Source organism: Armigeres subalbatus, chromosome 3 (genome assembly GCF_024139115.2).
Source record: "Armigeres subalbatus isolate Guangzhou_Male chromosome 3, GZ_Asu_2, whole genome shotgun sequence".
Classification (NCBI taxonomy): Eukaryota; Metazoa; Arthropoda; class Insecta; order Diptera; family Culicidae; genus Armigeres; species Armigeres subalbatus.
Window position 1 is genome coordinate 283,525,795 of NC_085141.1, and position 21,489 is coordinate 283,547,283.

At 40.0% G+C, this 21,489-nt stretch overlaps 1 protein-coding gene across 1 annotated transcript in view; it reads left to right on the forward strand.

Annotated features, from left to right (window-relative positions):
• Positions 1–21,489, forward strand: part of LOC134220103 (protein embryonic gonad) — a 509,451-nt gene that overhangs the window by 112,913 nt on the left and 375,049 nt on the right. The window lies entirely within an intron of this gene.

Consider the following 21,489-nt stretch of genomic DNA (forward strand, 5'->3'; position numbering starts at 1 on the left):
GTCAATAGTTTCGCAGTGTTGATTGTAAACGGCCATCATTCGGTTGAGAGGCCCAAATTTGGCGTAATTTGTTCGGCAGTGGTTGGTTAAAAATAATGTTCTATGTCGAAGTAGCCGAGAAGGTATGTAAAAGTTAAATTTCGATAAAATTTCAGTTGAATCAACACGTTGAGAAACTATATCGTTAACAAATGAAACCGTTGCACATTCTCGACGTTCTTTCAAAGTTTGTATATTTATAAGCATGCAACGTGCTTCATAAGATGGAAGAGGAAATGACGTCCAACCTAATTTACGAAGAGCGTATAATAGAAATTGTTTTTGTACTGACTCTATTCTTTCTTCATGTGTGGTTGTATAAGGCGACCATACAATGCTACAATATTCCAGTATAGATCGTACATATGAAATATATAGTGTTTTGATTGTGTAGGGATCCTGAAAGTTGAAGCAAAAACGCTTGATAAAGCCTAGCATATTATTAGCTTTGTGGATGATTGTGTTATAGTGATCAACAAGAGTTAGTTTCGAATCTAAAATCACTCCTAAATCCCTAACTCTTTCGTGTCTTTCTACAGTATTGTTCCCTAATACAATTTGTGTATTTGGTGTTATTCTTTTTCTGCTGAATGATATTATGTTGCATTTCTTAACATTCAGTTGCAATAGGCTTTTCTGCACCATGTATAGAACATGTGTATTTCTTTCTGGATTAATATTATGTCGTCTTCATTTTTTATTTTCATAAATAGCTTTATGTCATCGGCATAAATTAAAATCTTTATATTTTTGAGAATGAAGGTAATGTCATTTACATATAATATAAATAAAAGAGGGCCAAGATGAGAGCCTTGTGGAACTCCTGAAGTGACTTGAATGGGATTGGATTTCTTTCCGTTAAATTTTATTATTTGTTGCCGGTCTGTGAGATAAGATTCAAGCCATCTAAGGAGTCCTGGCTCAATTCCATTTTATTGCAATTTGCAGAGTAACATTGGAATGTCAATACGATCAAACGCCTTGCTAAAGTCAGTGTATAGAGCTTCCACGTAGTTACCATTATCCATTGCATTAAGAGAATAGTCAATGAATTCTATTAAATTTGTAGCGGTAGAGCGACCTTTGAAAAATCCATGCTGCTTATTCGTAATTCTGTTTTTAAGTTGTGAAAATAATTTTTCATTGATAATGGATTAAAAAGTTTGGGAATGCAAGAGATAATGGCTATTCCACGGTAATTACGAATGTCAGATTTTTTGCCTGATTTGAAGATAGGCACAAGATAGGAGCTTTTCCATACCCTGGGAAAATTTCCGGATTCCAATGACAATCTGAAGAGCCAAAACAAAGGTGCAGTCAGCTCTTTAGCCAGACTCTTCATGAATATCGGTGGAATACCATCAGGACCAGGGCCTTTAGATGCATCTAAGTTTTTTAAAGCGTTTAGAATATCGTTCACCATGATCTGATTAACACCGATATCCCTAGCGAATTCTGGGATAGGCGCAAAAAAACATAGGTCGCGATCTTGTTCCGAAAAGGTGGTGTATATTTCTTGGAAGAAATCTCCAAAAGATTACAGATATCTTCCGAGCAATTACCGACGCGTTCGTCTAAATACATGGTTGACGGAAAATTGTCTGATTTTAATTTAGATTTTACGTAATTGAAGAAGTTCTTTGGACATGACTTTATTTCGTTTTCTGTTTTCGTGTTGTGTTCTTCAAATGCTACATCAATTGCTAATTTTAATTGATCGCAGATGTTCAAATATTTTTCCAAATTTTCATTCGTCTTGTCTAGCTTGTAAGTTTTATGTAATTTTTGTTTGCGATTCTTTAAATTTTTTATTTGCCTATTGTACCAAATTGGATATTTTGAATTGACTCTCCGTCGTTTTCTTCTTTTTGGGACCTCGTCAATAATAATATCAAAATAATGTTATAAAAGACATCAACGGAAGATTCAATATTACCTTCATTCTCTAAAATTTGCTTCCAGTTAAATCTACTTAGCTTATGTCTTATGTTGTCATAGTTTGCTTTGTTGTATTCAAGGACTTCTTCAAAGTCACAGTCGCTGGGTTTTTATATTCATGAACGAACACAGAGTATTCGATTGCCGTGTGGAATGTTTCGTTTTTCCATAAGGGATTCAATGATTTAGTCACACAGAAATCTTCTTGAATATTGGTTAGTAGGAGATCAAGGTAACAGTTCTGTTGATTTTTAATGTGATTGATTTGGTTAAGTCCTAGGCTAGCAGTTCTGTCAAATATAAACATAAGTGTTTCATTTTCCCCAGCGACTGGAAGTAGAATTTGTTCGTTCTCTGAATCCGGAATAAAGTCAACGGTGCGTTGGTTAAAGTCTCCGTAAATATGTACTTTGACTTCAGGTGGAAGTTCCGATAAAATTTCTTCTGCTGTTTTTAAAAGCTTTCATAAGATGCTGTTTGCGCAAGTTTCGGTGGAAAATACACGGAGGAAAAAACATGGATTTCTCCTGCAATGTTAGATTTCACCCAAACATGCTCAAAGTTCTTATATTTTTTGTAGTTATTATTTCTGAATCAAAATTGCTAGAGATTGCGATTAGAACTCCACCGCCAGACTTTTTTTGGATTCTAAGAGATCGCGATCGTCCCTGAATACGTTAAAGCTGCTTCCAAAAAGTTCTTCACTATTCACGCTTTCATCCCAGCTGGTTTCAGTTGCCAAAATAACCGAGAAGGACGAGCTTAAGATGTTAATATGAATTTCCTTCATTTTAGCTGGGCTTTTCATGCGATTGAAATTTTGACAGTAAATCAAAACTTCAGTGGCATTCTGTTTTGATGAAGAACTTGTTGGAAGCACGTTGGTTGTTAAAATATTTACCCCGTTGGTCGATAAGATAGTGCTATTTTCTTCAGCCGAAGAAGGCGTCCTTACTTGCGAAAATTTCCGGGGGAAGGAAAGTGGTACCTCGTTGTGCTCTCCCGTAGTTGCTGCAGTCGGCAGTCCTTCAGATGCAAGGAGCATCCTGATGCTCGTTGGAGTCAATCCCTCGACGCATACATTAGCAGACTGGTCCTTCATGTATGCCAAAAACAACCGGACAACCTTCATAATCCTCGGGTCACGTAGTCTGGCTTTAAGGAAACGGCCGTCTCCTTCGGTGGATTGCTGAGTCAGACGGACGATGGGTGGTCTCATCGGATCTAACTCAAATTGGCTGTCAGGATTCGGTAGTTGTGTTTCCTGTTGTTGTTGTTGTTGCTGATATATTTGGTGTTGTTGATGATTTTGTTCTTGTTGTTGTCGTAGATGCTGTTGTTGTTGTTGCTGGTGCTGTTGCTGAAGGCTTTGCAGATTTCCGACATTTGGTTCACTCTGTTGGTTGTGGATTGGTGGAGGTGTGGATTTTGTTTTTTGGCCGGGTTTATCGTTTCACCTTTTTGAAATTGATGAACGATTTTGCAGCAGGAGCAGAGAGAGCTGCAATTGGGTGGTCTGTAGATGCTGGGGGTCCGGAAAATTGATGCTTTGCCATTACGAGCAGCTGTTTGTCTGTAGATTTGTTGTTATTGTTGTTGTTTTTGCTGGTGTAGGAAGTTGTAACGTTGTTTTTGCTTCTTATTGGTGGAACTTTTGTTTATGATGTCTTTTACTGTTAGTCGCCTTTTCAGTCAATGGATTATTGGTGAGGGTGTTTCTGGAGATTTCATGCTGCCGGTATTCTTCCAGTTTTTTCCAGTCTGGGCTCCAGCTGCATTTTTTCCTGGCAGAAAGCATTTCCAACCAGCTTTATTAAGGTGTCTAACACAACTTCCCTTTACTTGCGCCATTTTTGCGCGTCGCTCAGCGAAAAGCTCTGCAATGGCATCACGCGAAATTTTCTGCCGGGCAGGAGATGGGTTTGGTTGGTGCTGTTTTACTTTGGTGTTGAGTGGAGATTGTGGATTGTGAGCCCCAGCAACTAAATTATTTTCAGTGGAGTTTTTGTCTTGGGATTCCTCTGCTAGTTCATCCGCCAAAGTCTTGTTTGCGAGCGTTGAGATTTTGTCAGTACTGCAGTCAATATTGGAAATAGCAGCAGAAACTAACCTGACCTCCTCTAAAAGCTGCTCACTCAAAGAAATTAAGTGAGGGAAGTATCCAGTTGTGCTTCGTTTTGCTACTGCTGATGTAATTTCAGTTATTGCCGCAGTCACAGCTGACTTGGTTAAAGTTACCAAGTCGCTCTTGACTGCATTCATGAGGTCCGGCAGCAAGTCTGTTGAGTGTTCTGCTTCCGTTGTTGTTGTTGTTGCTGTTGTTGTTGCAGCTGCTGCCGAATTGGCGGTCTTTTCCACAGTCGTACAGGTGAATGCTGAAGGTGTGTCAAGTAGGGCTGATAATTTATTTTTTATTTCCGTAGCACTATTTTTGCTGCTGTTGGCGACGTTAGAAATGTTTTGCTTAATAGTACCAAACATTTTTTCTACGCGTTCAAGCGTTTCGTCGTGAGTGGCAGCTAAGCTTTCGTAGTTAGAAAGCAGTTTATGGTTTGCAGACAAAGTGCGCTCAATGTCTTCTGTAATATTACAGAAGGATTCTGATAAATGTTGCAGGTTTTGTTCAAAGGTGAACTTTTACTTCCTCGTGATTGCGCTGTACTCCTACACATGCTGCTTCAAATGTACGTCTGCAAGTGCCGTGACATCGCCAAGAAAAACGATTATCGTTTTGTGCACAGTTCACCATTCCACACTTCATTGTCACACGCGGGTACTTACTTACGAGAGAAAAAAAAACGAACGCGGAGGTCGCGCGCGGTCAGTTAATAATATTTATAAAAAAAGTCAAAATAATAAAATTATATACACGAGCGCTAAAAAAGCGCGTCCGAACTCAAAGGTGGTTCAGAATGCAGTCCGATACCGTCATTCGATGAAACTCGTTGCACTGGTACAGAAAATGATCTGATGAACAGACAACGCAGCGTCCCCTAGACGCCTGGGTAGAAGTACAGCTGGTTTTCACAGTTGATTGCCTCGCCTTCGAGTACTGCTGAACTTGACCGGCACCCCTAGTGTCGGTAGATTTTGCCGGAAGGCTGTCCAAAACCTGGATTCGACGCCGCAGAAACTCGAATAAATCCTCCAAGGTATCCTGTTGCTTCGCCGATGAGACCTCTTCCCACCCCCTACGCGTGACTGGATCCAATCGTGCTGTGAGGATGTTCACAAACAGAAGATCCTTGTACTCGTCCGGCTGGACGACCTGGTCGAGCGTGTGCACGATTCGTTCGAAGCCTTCAACCAGGGTGTGAAGGTCTACTCCTGATTCCTTCGAGAGTGTGGGCAACTTGAAGAGAGCTTGTACCTGCCGCTTCCTTAGCTGCTTGCTGTTGTTATAGCGCTTCAACAGCAAATCCCACGCCACTTGATAATTGGCCTTTGTGATTGGAAGTGGGTCAATAAGAGCCTTGGGTTCTCCTTGAAGGCAGCCCTTCAAGTAATGAAGTTTTTCCACTTCCGGTAGATCCACCTTCCAGTGGATGAGCGACGTGAATAGGTCGCGGAAACTCAGCCACTCGTCGATGTCCCCGTTGAACGTCTGCAGCTGGATCTGCGGCAAACGTACGTGATCGACAATTGCTGGGGCCCCATCTCCACCTCGGTTCGGCTGCTCCAGAATCTGGGGTTTCTTGAACGATTTGATCTTGTCCATTAGGAAGGACTTGATCTCATAATAACGATCGCTGAATTCCGCACGTTCCTTCTCAAGCGACGTTTTTTCCTCGTTGTATTCCTCATGAGCGAAGATCTCCACCATGGTAGTACTGTAGCTCTCCCACAGCTCGTCCAGTTTTGCAATACGTACTTCCACCTCGGTAGCAGTATTGGCATCAGAAAATGCCTCGGTGAACCGCTGAATGTCGTTGAAGGACAGTTGAGCTGCTTTCAGCCTCGCTGTCAATGCCCTCATCGACGGCGCCTTGGAAGTTGATGCTCCAGCGGGTGGTGCCATGTTGCCGTCGTCACAATGGTGATGATTAGGAAGAGAGAGGTACGGTGTAGTATACTGCGAAAGGCCTAGCTTCGCCAGGCATATACTATTCTAATTTACCCGGAGAAACGAGTAATTTCGCTCCAAATCCAAATCTACAACCGCAACCAGGTGACGTCACACTGTTGGCTCCGAAAATGGCAACTCAGGAACTCTCCGGAACAACGAGGAATATTGAAGAGGAAATTTGATTGTGTAGTAGACAGAGTGCAGGCCTAGCTTCGCAAGGCATATACTGCATAAATTTACCCGACAAAACAGGAAATGATGCTCCAAGTTCAGTCAATCAATCAGTCATACAAACAGCCTTGCGCCCAGATCCACATAAAATGGCACATCAAATCATCATAACTCGAACAGAACCAGATATGGATGAAGAGGAGAGAAATTGGTGTAATATCCAAAGAGATGGCTTCGGCCAGGCATATACTGTGGCAACTCACCACAGGAAACAATTACTGCACCAAACAGTCCGCCAAATGTCTACCGAAATCACCCAGAACACGATCGAATCCAACTTATAGCAATCCAAACTCAAAGATGGAGGAGCCCATAAGGGCAAACAGGGCTCAGCGGTCAGAGAGGTAAAACGAAGAGGTTTGTCCAAATTAAAATGGTGTAATATCATTGACCTTGCTTCGGCAGTACACTTAATTCTTAGTTTACCTGGACAAATGTGATGCGATGCTTCCTCTCTGCGCTGAAATCCTTCCAGGGGTTTTCGGTTGGCTCGATTTCGTTGGTTTAGGTTACCAATCGATGTCTTCGATGTTCAATTTTGGTTTATCGTCTTCAAAGCAGGATAGCCGGTCGTGGACTCGTTCACCGTTGACCACCCGTTAGATAGATGTAGTTGATGTATCCATTAATTACACGTCTAAGGTTCTGCCCGAATTCCGTCACCAGATATGATAATCGAATACGATCACCACGAAATGTCCACTTTCAGTCGTATCCACTCCAAACCGTTGGTTTGGTCCACGTCGAAGTCACCGAGTCACGCAAAATAACAGATGTTAGTGGGTTGTAAGATACCTAGCTTGGCTGGACATATATGCGCAGCAATGGGTTTACTAACCTGCACAAAACTCTGTTCCGATGAAGTCCAAACCAAGCCGAAATGATTAGCTGTGATAGCGGTCCAAAATCCAAAAAGTCACCCTTTTGGACCACTGTACAATAGTAGAAAGATCCAATTGTTTCCAGGTGTGATGGCGTTCACTGTATGGTGTGATGGCGTTCACGGTATGGTGTGATGGCGTTCACGGTGATGGCGTTCCCGTACGGTGTTATGGCGTTCCTATGGTCTTTTCCCGCCTCGACCAAGTGGCAAGGGCTTCCTCAGTTCCTGATTCCGGTAGTCCTCATCCGGTTCGAAGGACCAAAATGAAGGGGGAGGTCCAAATAGTTTGTTCGAATAGCTCACCAAGTAGAAACAGTGGGATTTCCTGCCCCCAGCATCGATCGTAGCCCTTGTTAATTGCCGTCAGTGGAACCAGCTTGCCTTGCCTTATATGTCTTCAAAAGGAGATCTTTCCAGGAATATATTGATCCAAGTATTTCGGTGATGATCCAATAACACAGCACACGCGACGGTCAAGTTATACAACACACATTTATTTTAAAAAACATGCAATTTAACATGCAATTGATTTATTGTACGTAACTATGTATTTAACTTAAACTCTAACGAAATTGAACACGTCGGGCCGAGGGTTGTTTAACCGTGTGTCTCGATGACTAGGTAATTGTGGACTCCCAATCCGATTCTGTCCGTTCGCCAGTCCTCGGGAAGGTCGATGCGATGTTTTGCACAAGTTGATGAGCGTTGGTGGTTTGGAATTCTCGCCTCTCTTGGTATCCAATTTCCAGCCTTCCTTATCACTCGCTTGTCCATCCAAGGTTGTGATGATGAAAATGACATCGATGACGATTCGCTCGCGTTGGCTTGATGTAGATATCGTAGATGGTGGAGATCGCGCTGAGCGTGTTAAATGCTGCTATGGGCTGTTCTCATCGTTCGGCTCGTGTAGGAATCTGCGTGTGTGTCGAACCCAAATATGCTATTTCGCTATCTCCGCGTCGAACGATACTGGGATGGCTTCATATGCAGCACAACGGTGGCTCTTTCTATTTGGTGCTGCCTTAGTTGCTGCCGTGGATTATCAGGGTTGTAGTTAAGAGCTCGTTACACTTCGCAACACTTTATGTTCGCTCCAAAAACAATCTTTTTATAGAAGGCTGGAGACCCATAGTGTTGTATACCAATCGACTCAGCTCAACGAATTGAGGTGATGTCTGTGGGTGTATGTGTATGTATGTGTGTGTGAGTAAAAAAGTCTCATCCACTATTTAGGGGTTTGCCCTTAACCGATTTGTTCGCACCATGTTGCATTTTACAGGAAATCCTGGCCTGGTAATAGTTTAATAGTACGCTCTGCAACAATACAGAAAAGCTATTCCTTCCAAAGTGACTACGTTGCCAAGTACATTATTTTCTATTCATAGGCTCAAGTTACATGTTTTACAATTTATTTGAAGAAAACAATATCTTCGAATTCTTGGCAATTCCATAAAAAGTAAAGGTTCAGTATGCATAACAAAATCTTATGTGATTGATAAGTTCCATATGAATCATATAATATTCAGAACTCCATAACTCGAGAACGACTCATAGTACCTTGGGGTTTCGAACGTTTCTTAAACAAAATTTTCTGGAGAACACGATGCTGGTGTTATTTTTTAAATAAAAATATACTCATTGGCAGAAAAATACGATTTTATACTTAAAACGCAAAAAACAATAGAGTTGGCAACACTTCTACTCAAAATCGATATTTTTCTCAAAAAGTTTGAAGAATTCTCTTCAAAATGCATAAAAAGAAGTTATTTGTAGCTTAAAAACTGTCCGAGATATGAGTTGTTCAAAAATATGGTTTTTACAAATCGTCAAAAACGGGGGGTGCTCCCATTTGCCGAGGGGTTGTCCAATCATCAAATAAATTTGGATTTTTACATATAATCGATAGATAAACAAATCCACGAAATTTGATTAAAATCGGTGAAAGTCGATTACAAGTGGTTCGGTCACTTGGTATGGAATGACCCAAATGCAAAAATGATAACCTGGCTTAGAAACCTCGCAGTTAATAACTGTGGAAGTGCTTAATGAACACTAAGCTGCGAGGCGGCTCTGTACCAGTGTGGGGATGTAATGTCAATAAGAAGAAGAAGAAGAAGAACCAATTTGAAATCAATCGGAACCATGCAAATATGGATTGGGTATCGTATTTTTTATTTTGTTTAAGGGGCAAGCCAGAGTAAACGCGATGAGCGATGCGACACGACAGTGCAATTTGACAAGCTCATGGATAATGTTTGTTATTATTTTATGTGAATCGCGTCGCATCGCATTTACTTTGGCTTGCCCCTACGACGATGAGACTACGACTAGACTACGTAGAGACTTTCTAGATCGTGAGATGCGATAGCCACTCTGTAACAGGTTTTTGGTACTCCGGAATTATGACAATTGGTTGGAATATGACCAAATTGCTAACAAACGAAATTATGTTAATATGGGTATCAAACTTTATAGCTTTGCGAATCGATGATTTTCAAGATAATAATTATATCTGACTATCCATTAGTTGATTCCAGATTCGACAAGAATGCAATTTTATGTTTTTTGAACACATAATATATATTATGACCGTTGTTGCTTATATTTGTTTCATTTGGTAAGCAAATTTGGCAATTACTGATTTCACATTTCTATGTCTTACAGTCCTGAAAATCTAATCAAAACCAGAGCAAGAGATAACAACATACATACATATATCATAACTTGATATTAATAAATGATACTCGTCATAGATAAGCTACAATGACTGTGACACGATTCAATTAATTTACACCCAGGTTTTTTCACGCGGTTGGAATTCATTAATTTCTCGGTTAACCTGAACTTTTACAGCTTTTCAAATACCCCCTGAATTTTCTTTGATTTTTTGTGATTTTTTTGGTGGGGTTAACTCATTGCTTCTTTGACGCTGAAGGTCTTAAACGATCAAAACCAAACCGTGCAGAAAAAAAAATCTGGGTATATATTAAAGTTGTAGTGACCAAATCGGTCTGAATTGTGTTGTTCGGATCTGAGACGAAAGGATGATAAATACCTCAACCATGTTGTTATTGTTTACTATAATGCCCAGTGGTGCAATTTATCAACAATGCCTGCTGAGTGTGATTCTTTTGTTTTGTATTTTTCTCTGCTCCTCTTTGCCTATGACGGTGCCTTTCAGTCAGAACGGTCAGAACGACAAAGCAGGAGTAGCTTAGCAAACTCGGTTTGCCAACAGTGGGCTGAAGCTGATGATCATTCGGCACAAATTTCCTGTCATTGTCTTTCAAGTGATAGTATTCACCCATGCATTTATATAGAGCCGTCGCATTCACACAGCAGCGAGTGAACTGAATAGACTGTCAGTGCGGGCTGCGTGTGCAATGAGAAGAGAAGTCTTTGATTGTTGCTGCTAACCATTTTCAGTTTTCACTGCTAGGAAGTGAGTGTGAAGAGGGAATGGTACTAATATTCAACAAATTTCAGTCACTGAGATTAAGAATTCGCGCCACTGATGCCGACCTTCTAAGTGCCACGGAACTGTCTCCTATACGAAAGCGTTGCACTATGAAGCTGTTTAGGGTGGTTGAAAAGGAGTGTCAACTCCTTGCTTCATGCAGCGAAAACTCATCCGTAATCGGCCGTGCCCCAATACTATCACTGTGTTCTGCTGTGCCAAAGGCTTGCCGTCTGAGCACACGCGACCGCTTACGTAAGGCAATCAAACTCATCAAATGCTTTAGCCAAGCAAGCCTTTGGCACAGCAGAGTGCGATTGATTCGCATTCTATACCAGCTCGCCCAGCCTGTTGTTGGGAGGCATGGAGTGCGATCCTCTCGTTTAATAAACAATATGCACTCGCTTGACTGTGGATATACAACAGTAAAGCACATGTGGAGATTGGACAAATCAAGCATCCGAAAGATATTCAATTTGCAAAAAAGAGAGCTAACCGCGGTGGAGGTTGGTACTCGGATTCTGATGGCTTTTCCGCAAACGTGACATTTAAGTGCTCTTGTTGTGTAGGGGTTATCACGCCTATCTAGAGAGTAGGAGGTTGAGGGTTCGAGTCCCTCCAAGACACGTGGATTCTTTTTCGCAAATTTCATATCAATTTGTCCATTTCGAAACATGTGCTGTGCATATGCACAGTCAAGATATTTATTTTTTTTTGCCAGAATACGCATTTTTGGATTCAGAATATATAAAAATGTCATTTTGGCCAAAAATGTCACATATGCAGTTTCTTAAACAAACGATTCAAATAGTCATATGGACAGAGGGCGGAGGTTTTATTCTATTAATCATAGGCTGTTCTTACTAGTCATACGCTATATTGAAAACAGACGATATTCTTTAAAGTTTACTTAGCTACTTGACTTCATTAAATGAAACAATTATAAGGGGCGTTTACAAATTACATAACGCAGATTTGGGCAATTTCAGACCCTTTCCTGTTTTACGGGGAGGGTAATTTGTCGGAATTCGGAAACCCATTCGACGAAAAACCATTTGGTCGAATGCCACCAGGCCGAACAAACCATTAGGCCGAAACTCATCTGGTCGAAAGACATTCGGCCGAACGAGTCATCTGGTCGAATAGGTCATTTAGCCGAATAAAATATTTGGCAGAAGAGGACATTTGGCTGAATAGCACATTTGGCCGATTTGGACATTTGACCGAATGGGTTATTTAGCCGAACAGATCATTTGGCTGCATAGGTCATTAGACCGAACATGTCATTTTATTTTCAATTTCTCACTGTGAAAAGTGAGTAGTGCGAAGTGAGAAAATAGACGTCTCACTAATCACTTCTAATCTCGCTCTTCTCACAGTGGGAGTGAGAAGTGAGACACCTTAATTCTCACTCTTCATTTCTCACTGTAAAAGCGCGAAGTGAGTTGTGCGACATCTCACCACCCACTTCGCACTGCTCACTTTTCACAGTGAGAAGTGAGCGGTAGTGTAGAAGTCTCACTACTCACTTCACATTTCTCACTTTTTCAAGTAAAGTAGAGACTTCTCACTTCTCATTCCTCATTTCTCACTTCTTACTGTGAAAATGAGAAGTGAGTAGTGAGACGTCTCACTTATCATTTCGCATTACTAACATTTCACAGTGAGAAGTGGGAAAATGATATTCGGCCAAATAACTTTCGGTCTAGAGGCCTTCGGCCAAATGGTATTCGGCCAAACGGTATTCGGCCAAACGGTATTCGGCCAAACGGTATTCGGTCAAATGGCCCTTCCCCTGAAAAACTAAATCAGCTCTCATTAAAATGTATTGCCTTTTGAGTACATAGAAATAAAATTATAACAACTAGAAGGTGATATCACTTACAAACAAACTTAACAGCTAGACCAATTTCCATCGCCCAGTTACTTTATCACCATCTCGAGTGCATATTGCACGAAATGTTGTTTAGTACAACAATGTCAACAGACGGCGTGAGATGTCAAATCAAAAGGTAAGTGATACGCGCGCCTCTAGGTGTGAAACGAGTGAACAGTGTAACTTAAAACGACCGTTCACAGCATGGGAACTTCATTAGTATTACGTCTGTTTGTCTGTGATGGTATGTTAAGCCAAACATGGTATATTTGAAACGATCATTTAATATGAGACCCGAAAAATAGCCCATGATTAAATGAAGGAAAATTTCTTGAATGAACTAATATCAGGTGAAACACCAATAAATATGAACGTGCAAAAGAATGGTTTATTAACACTCGAGGTTTTGCCCCATTTTTTTCAATTTCGATATTTTACCTCTTGACCCTTCGGCTTTTTGAACCATCGACTTTTTGACCATTTGACCTTCGACCTTTTATCCTAGAACCCTGTTGACCTTCTATCTTTTGACACAGATTTGTAGGACGCTGGCCAAAAAGTCAGAGGCCGAGTCGGGGTTAGTAAGGATGGGATATGGGATTTCAGGTGGTTAATTTTAGGATTAGTAACTTGGGACGAACATTCAATCACGTTCGATTTGTGCTCGAACGCCCCTTTACTAATAGCAACCAAGCAACCACACCAACTACTGATATCACCGAAACTAGCAACCCTATACACAGATATCTGCGAAGTGAAAACTGCAAACTCTGATTTCTAGGTGAACCTAATCCGTACATACTGACAGGTTAGTGAATACTTGAAGCTGCATTGTCGTGCGCACTCATCTTTTTTTTCAATACTGTACCGCTCATAAAAAAAATCTACTCATCTGCTTAGTTTTATTCGTAACAAAAAATGAGCGCCAGATAGTCGCCTAAGAAAGACATACCACCAGAAAAAAAAATCGAAAAAAAATCGATATTTTTGAAAATTTGGTCGCCAAGTAGTAGATTGTAGCAATGAATGCTTTGATAGCACGTGCTTTTTACACTGCGGAGAAATTTTTCACGGGGGAGGGTCGTTTGGCCGAAAGCCATTTGGCCGAAAGATTCATTTGACCGAAATGGTCATTTGGCCGAAAGGCTCGTTTGGCCGAAAGGGTCATTAGGCCGAAAGGGCCACTGCTCGCTGTAAAATACGTCTCACTACTCACTTCGCGCTCCTCATTTTTTTTACAGTGAGAAGTGAGAAATGAGGAATGAGAATTGAGACGTCTTCCTTCTTACTCCTAGTTTCTCACTTTTCCAATTTTCTATTCGGCCAAATGATCCTTTCGGCCTTATGACCCTTTCGGCCAAATGACCATTTCGGTCAAACGACCCTTTCGGCCAGATGACTCTTTCGACCTAACAAACATTTCAATGACATAGTCAGACGACTACTCCACTCACTCATTCAATCGACTGTAATTGAGTGTGCTGTGCAGAAAAAACATAATTAGCATTGTTTATGTTGATGTTTACCGTAGAAAGTGCCTCGCGGATGGAAATAGGATTCAGTTCTATGTGATAAATTACTTGGCTTATTTGAAACGTGTTCAGATTTCAGATAATTTATCAATTTGTAAAATGTGCATAAATATTCAATGACTAATATTCAACCAAATATTGACAGTCCAGTGCCGACTATGAATGTGTCTGAAAGTGAGCTGACAAGTGAAACAAGGTAGACTTCACCAACAAATTTCGATTATTTTACACTCTGCTCGCATCACATTACGAGACCAGTCAAAACTGACGGCGGCTAAGTTTCGGAAATTTATTTGCAATGGTGTGGTGACGCGTCATCGTTAGGTTCTGCAGCATGACGTCACGAATGAATTCGGTCCATATCAAATAAACTTTTTATGCAGTTCTATAGTACTTTCCACTGATTCCGACGAGGACTCCGACAAGGGTCGAGTTTGTGATTGATTGGCTGCCCCTGAGCCCAACAAGAAGTACTAGTAATCTGGCAGTCACTCGCCCACTGCGAGCCGAGAACACTTCTGCACTCGTCACGAGTTCCTGCGAAATTTTATTGGAATCTGGGGGTTAGGTTTAATGGCAGAGGTTCGTCTTGGTTAACGGGTTGCCAATGTGATAGTAATGAAAGGGTGGTGTATATTCTAATTAGAGCCGAAACGAGCTTTTTTGCTCATTTCGAATTCTAACAGTTACCTGCTAGAACTAATTAAGTTGTAGGTATAGAAATAGAAGATGGACACGGTATGAAAGCCCATTTCTACTTCTAGCGATTGCTAGAACATGAGAAATATATGAAAAGATACAACGTAGGAGGAATCGAATGGGCCTGGGATTGAACCTACGTCCACATGCGTATGAGACAGAAGTCCATCAAGCCCGTTAATTATTGTTTGAACTGAGGATTATATCCAAATTATTGTTCGAACTGAGGATTATATCCAAACCCGCAAGTTGCTGAAGTCTGTGCTTGCGAGACATGTTCCGGATTGGCTGGTGTACCTACATGGAGATTTATGTGAAATATTTCATTATTATTGCATAAATAAACGAAGTTTCACGCCAGGCACATAGATTAAGGACATAAGAATTGTCCCACAATGAGATAACGTTGAAATGTTTAATTTTAGTGCATTTTACGGCAAGCGTTCTGAATTTAGACAAAGTTTGGCAGAATAAATCCGATTAGTAGTGAGCAGAGATGCATTTGAACATGAGCTACTCGTGTTCTGTTCAAAATTTTTGAACACGAGCACAGTGTTCATGTTCAAAATTATGAGATTGTTTGATCACAGTAAACTATTCAACGCGAAGCAGTTCTCTATGTCATCCGTTGCATTTGGAAAGCCAGTTTTCTCTGTTATGTGTTAATGAAAGGTAAAATTTATCAATATTCAGCTAGTTGTGTTGTACAAACTTGAATTAATTCGCAGTTGGATAATCATAGAAATACTACAATAAGAGATCGGCGAAGACGCCATCTTGTTTCCAATTGAACCTTCAAAAGCGGTTCCAATTCGACTTGTTTACATTTTGCATCCGTAAGAAGCAAGCAAAAAGTTCAAGTGCTGCCAGTCTTATTTTCACGATATCATGCATTTTCATACGTTGCCATTTCGACAGTTTTTCACTCCGCCGGTCTCTGGTTATAGGGTTGCTAGATAATCATACGGAAATGTCTGGCAACAAAAAAAAGATGAGATGCGAAGAGTCTTCAGCAATCATAAACGCTCAATACGAACATCTCCAGGATTCAACCACTAGATGTAAGCACTGTCGAAAACTGCTATCATGTGCCAAGAAAAGTAACATGAAGCGTCACTTGATACTCGTGCATACGGCCTTCGCGAAGGAATTGGATCTGTGTGAAGAATCTGGTACCTCAACCATGCCGAAGATCTTAATTGAAATGGACAGGAATTTTTTCGAAACCGCATGTGACAAGATGGTAACCGCCGGCGGGCTCACTTTCAACGTTTTGAAAAACTTGGTATTGAAGATATCTTTCGCCAAGTGGAGAACGGATTGAAAATTGAGCATATCAATCGGAACAATATTATTAAGAAGCTGGATTGCATAGAAGAACAGTTCAGGCATAAAATGTCCGATGAATTTGTTGGGAGGTTTTTGTCGCTCAAGGCTGATTCGGCAACTCACAGAGGCAGGAGTGTATTGGGCCTAAACTGCCAATATATTGATGAAAAATCAATGATTATCAGAACTTTGGGAATGATAGAAGTAAATGAAGCACAATCTGCAGAAACGATCAAAGAAGAAATTTTGAAAAAATTGCATAAATTTGGAATCAGCATCGATCAGATCTATTCTATCACAACCGATAACGGCGCGAATTTCGTGAAAGCAGCGGAATTGCTGAGAAAAGCACAAGAGGTTTGTTCTTTGTTCAAGCTTTACTTTAGCAGACTTGGTTCTATGATTTCTAGCCCTTCTATTTTTCTTCTAACATTTGTTAATTAGGATTCTAATGATGATGTGGAAAATCTATCGTACGATGATGATATGGAGGAGAGTGATGACGATCACGAATCAAACAATGTTGATAATGACGAAAGCTCTGTGGGTAATGCTTGTACAGATAATGAAGATGATGAATTCGATCTGCTAGACGATGATCCCGTAACTGGTGTGTTGGGTGGCGTTCGATGCGCCGCCCATACCTTACAACTGGCTGTATATGATTGCTTGAAACATCTGAAATTGAAAAGGAAATTAGAAGAGGTCCGCCGAGTTTCAAAACTGCTTCGGACAAGAAAATTCCGAAGAATCCTCAAGATGCATGATAAACCAATACCGACTATGGACTGTGAAAAAGATGGAACTATTCTTTTAGATGATCAAATACTTTATTGATAATGAATTGTTCCTAAAAGAATATGTCTTGAAGTACGCGAAGGATATGAAATTTACATCAAACATGTGGTTATTTATGAAGGATTTCCATGATACCTTCAAACCAGTATATGATGCTACTATTAAGTTACAAACGGTTAATTTCACCATGGGAGATTTTTATCTCACATGGCTTACATGCAAAATGGAAATTGACGAAATTCCAACGTATATGGCCAAATCGATGATTAATGCAATGAACCGAAGACAAGTGTTGCTGTTCGAAAATGTTGTTTTTCTCGCTGGAATATACATGGATCCGAGAATTAATTACAATGGCAGTCAGCTTATATCGGATAATGATCGACAAAAAGCTGTGGTAACATATTTTATTGAAAAATAAATAGTAGAAATGTATATGTATTTTTTTTAAACGTTTCCAGAAACACATTTTGAGTTTTTGTGGTAAAATGAAAAGTAAGTCTACGGCTGCTGAAGAATATAAGAACTCTCAAACTGCTTCAACTTCGTACTCAAAAATTGAGTCGTTTCTGCAAGCTCACCAGGGAACATTGGATCCTGATGCTCAATCAATCGAGAAAAAGTTGAAACAATTGAGCTTAAATTCAAGATTCTCAGCCGATTCTAACGTACTCGATTATTGGGAAAGTTTGAAATTCACCGAAAAGGAGATGTATCAACTGGCGCAAATAACACTAGCTGCACCATGTACTCAAGTTACAGTTGAACGCGCTTTCAACATTCTTGGTTTGATCCTAGGTAACCGGAGAATGAAATTAACTCAAGAAAATTTGGCAAAGGTTTTATTCGTTAAGCTCAATTGCGAGTTATTTAATAGTACTTCGATATGCTTTTCTTAATGATGAACTATTATAGCCCATATAAAATAATTATTTTCTGTTGCTTTAGTGAAGTAAGTCAATAAAACCTCCATAAACATAAAATTGAGCTTTCATTTCTGACACCAATGTTAATGAATATTTTAATGCAATCTCATGTTGTTTTTTTGTTATTTATATCAGATTACGATTATTGTAAATCTGTAATCGATCGTCTATAAAGATTTATCATTAAAATAATTAACTATGATCAATTCAATCATATTTTACAAACAATAAACGATCAGGTTATTTACACAGCTATTATGTTTAACATAATTTAATAGAAAAAAAGTTTCAAAAGTTTCAATACATGCTTTCTCAAGCAGTGATTACTCATTCATGATGACAAAAGTTTCGTCAAGAAACGCGTACTCAAATCATTTCCAAATTGAACACCATCCAAACTGAACAAAAACGACCATGTTCGAGCTTGTGTTATGTCTACGAAGATATCAAAAGCTTCGATAGAATCGCGTTCCATCTGGGAGCTCACTATTTCTACACTTCTATAATACCAATCAAACTATGTATTTCAAATGTTCCAAATTTCAGCAATAATTTCCAACGGGAACTTGGCCTAATTTTCAACTTTGCTTCAGAGGTGAACCAGCCAAGAGCTGAAAACCTCTTTAATAAAAAAGAAAAACAAAATTCAACTTAGCATTCTATTAGCATTAGCATTAGAGAACATCCATAAAATTACGTAACGCTTGTAGGGGGAGGGAGTTGCCTGAAGTGTGACTATTCATACACAATTTTAGATGATTCATACAAAAGTGTGACATAGGGGAGGGGTTGAAAATTGCCTTTTTTAGCGTTACGTAATTAATGGATCTTCCCTTAATTAAAAGCTTAATCATGTGTGGCAAGTACAATGGATTCACTATGCCCAGGGTGTCTAGAATTTTCCCACCCAAAATCATCCTAGACCGGACCGATAATCGAACTCGCCATCTTTAGATTGACAATCCCACGCCTTATTTGTACGCAAGGATAACTTGTGGCCCTTTTGATGAAAGTTCGATGAAGCTTAGAAGATGCAGAATTTGATGTAACTCCTATACACACCATTTACGGGAAAGGATTAAATATGAACACCTATAATAAAATATAATAAAATATTCAGACCAGTGTGCCGATGAGCCAGAGCATTTTCTCGTGTAGTTGCGTTCGTCGCTTTCATGTGAAGCATCATCAGTGCTAGTAATATTTAACTGACTGATACATAGCGTAACTCATTTTAATCGGCTGTAGTCATCGTAGATGCTTTTCGCTTAACACGATTCGCTCACCGGTTGACTTATAGTGGTATATAGTATCAGACCAGTGATAGGTAACAAACTCGATTCTGCTCCAAAAAGTTTAATTGAAAATTAATGACGAAACATGATTTCAAGGATGGACACCATTTTGGTGAACACGCATTTGTGAGCTAATCTAGTCATCACCGTTTTGTTCAAAATACTGAACACGAACACAAGTGCAATCGAAGCACACTTTTAGAACGCTCACAGAACATGTGCTGTTCAAAATGCATCTCTGGTAGTGAGTGTTACAATCAATAAAACATGATTATCAAGCGCTTATATGAAAGTTCTATTCTTGCGCTACCCGATGAAAACAATTAATCTACAAAAACATTTTAAATAATGTGCCATAAAGACCCTCGTAGTGAAAACTGTGCTTAAGTGTTCGGAATATGAATCAAAACGGTATTAACGTTTAAAGTCTATTATCTCTTCATGACGGTCTTCTAGATAACACAGGCGTCAAAAAAGTTCAACACGAGTTCATAGTTCAACTCGACTCCACGGAGAGCCCAACGCACTGCTTCTTGGCCGTCCTTGCTTCTCGGAAACGGAACAATCGAAGTGCAACTGGTTATGCATTTTTTCGACTGATGAGCGTTGTCATGGATAAAGTTCTTGAAATACTGACCTACATCATTATGATTTCATGAACTGACAAAATTTATTATTTTATGATTTTATGTTCATGATTATAGGAATGGATTTGTTCCGGTGAACAGATCACATGAAGGCATATCAGGCTGCGCATGCTCTCGAGCTTATTTATATGTACTGCAATTCACATTAGGGGCGTGGTTGCTGAAACTGAGTGTGCTGTTGATCAACTGTACGACTTGCTTCCGCAATCTAGATTCGCTAATCGACGCCTTCTGCACCGATTTGCGATCGTGAACTACGATCATCTCCGTTCTATGAGGCGCTAATTCCAGTCATATTGATGAGGAAATTATTTAGAAGTTTTAGTGGAATGTCTCTACTTGTCATGTCATACATTGATAAGGAAATTATTTAGAAGTTTTAGTGGAATGTCTTTACTTGTCATGTCATAAAACGAGTTAATACTATCCATTATATTCCACCACTTTCGGTGTCCCCTACTTGACTTAGATGGCACTAATTAATCCAAGTTCCTAACATCGGACACATAATCCAACCCTCGTTATTTATTTTCCAAATGAACTCATCCAGAAGAATTTGATTTGATGTGTACAAAAAATATACTAAGAATTAAGAGCATGTTGGAAACTAGTTCTTCGCTGCATCGCGCATGATTCTTACGGCCTCTTTCAACACTCATTCTTTGTTGCAAACAGGGATTGAACTTATCATTTAGTATTCAGCCAATAACTCATTCCAAAGGCAGAATTCCGGAAAGTGTTGTATGGCGGACTTCTAGTGCTATTTCTCCTCGACAACTTTGTCTAAGGGTACGTTGCTCTACATCTAATATTTACAGCATGAAACGCTAGTATTACTTAATAAACTAAATGATAATAAGTGTTATTATCATTTAGTATGTTAAATGATACTAGCGTTTCACGCTATAAATATTAGACATAGAGCAATGTACCCTTAGACAAAGCTGTAGAGGGGAAATAGAGCTAGAAGTCCGCCATACAACACTTTTCGGAATTCCGCCTCTGGAATGGGTTATTGGCTGAAAACTAAATGATAATGAAATGATAAGTTCAATCCCTGGTTGCAAATAATGATGCTTTGCGCACAATAATTTGAAATGATCTCACACGCCCACACTATGCCAAATAAATTCCTGATTTCCTCAATTTGTTCAAGTTGTCAATCTCATCTCGTGAGCGCACTTGAATTAAATGTAACCCATTGATCGACCAGGAAACCCGCGTGTATCAAATCCGAGGCGTCGAAGTGAAGGTGAATGACGCGACATTGCATATTGCGTCGTCGCCGATTTGATTAAAATCAACCTGTCTGCTGCAACAAAATCAACTCCGCCGATCTCGTACGATTCGAGGTCGACGACCACCCAGGGCGCGAATATGTACCGCTTGGGTAGCTGCATTTCATCCGAGATATCGATCGACTAATTGATTTCTGATTTGTTCGTTGTTTTTAGCACTTGGCGTCGTCGTTATCGTTTTACGCTTCGCGAAATTCGAAACTGGATCTTTGCGATCGGGATCATAACTTTGGAAGGTTTATGGGGTGGGTGTTCCTGATATTTGCGTCTCGAACTGCAAGGCGAATCGAATGGCTATGTGTCATCAAACGAAACATAATTTGGATGCAGGGTGGAGGCGTCATGGAATAACAATATGGAACTATATTCGTCTCAAAACAATATACACACAAGTAAAGTAAGGCTCTGTCACCCCCAGGAGGATTCATCTTCATTTCAACTGTCCTTGCGAAGGTGTACACACAAAAAAGTCGCA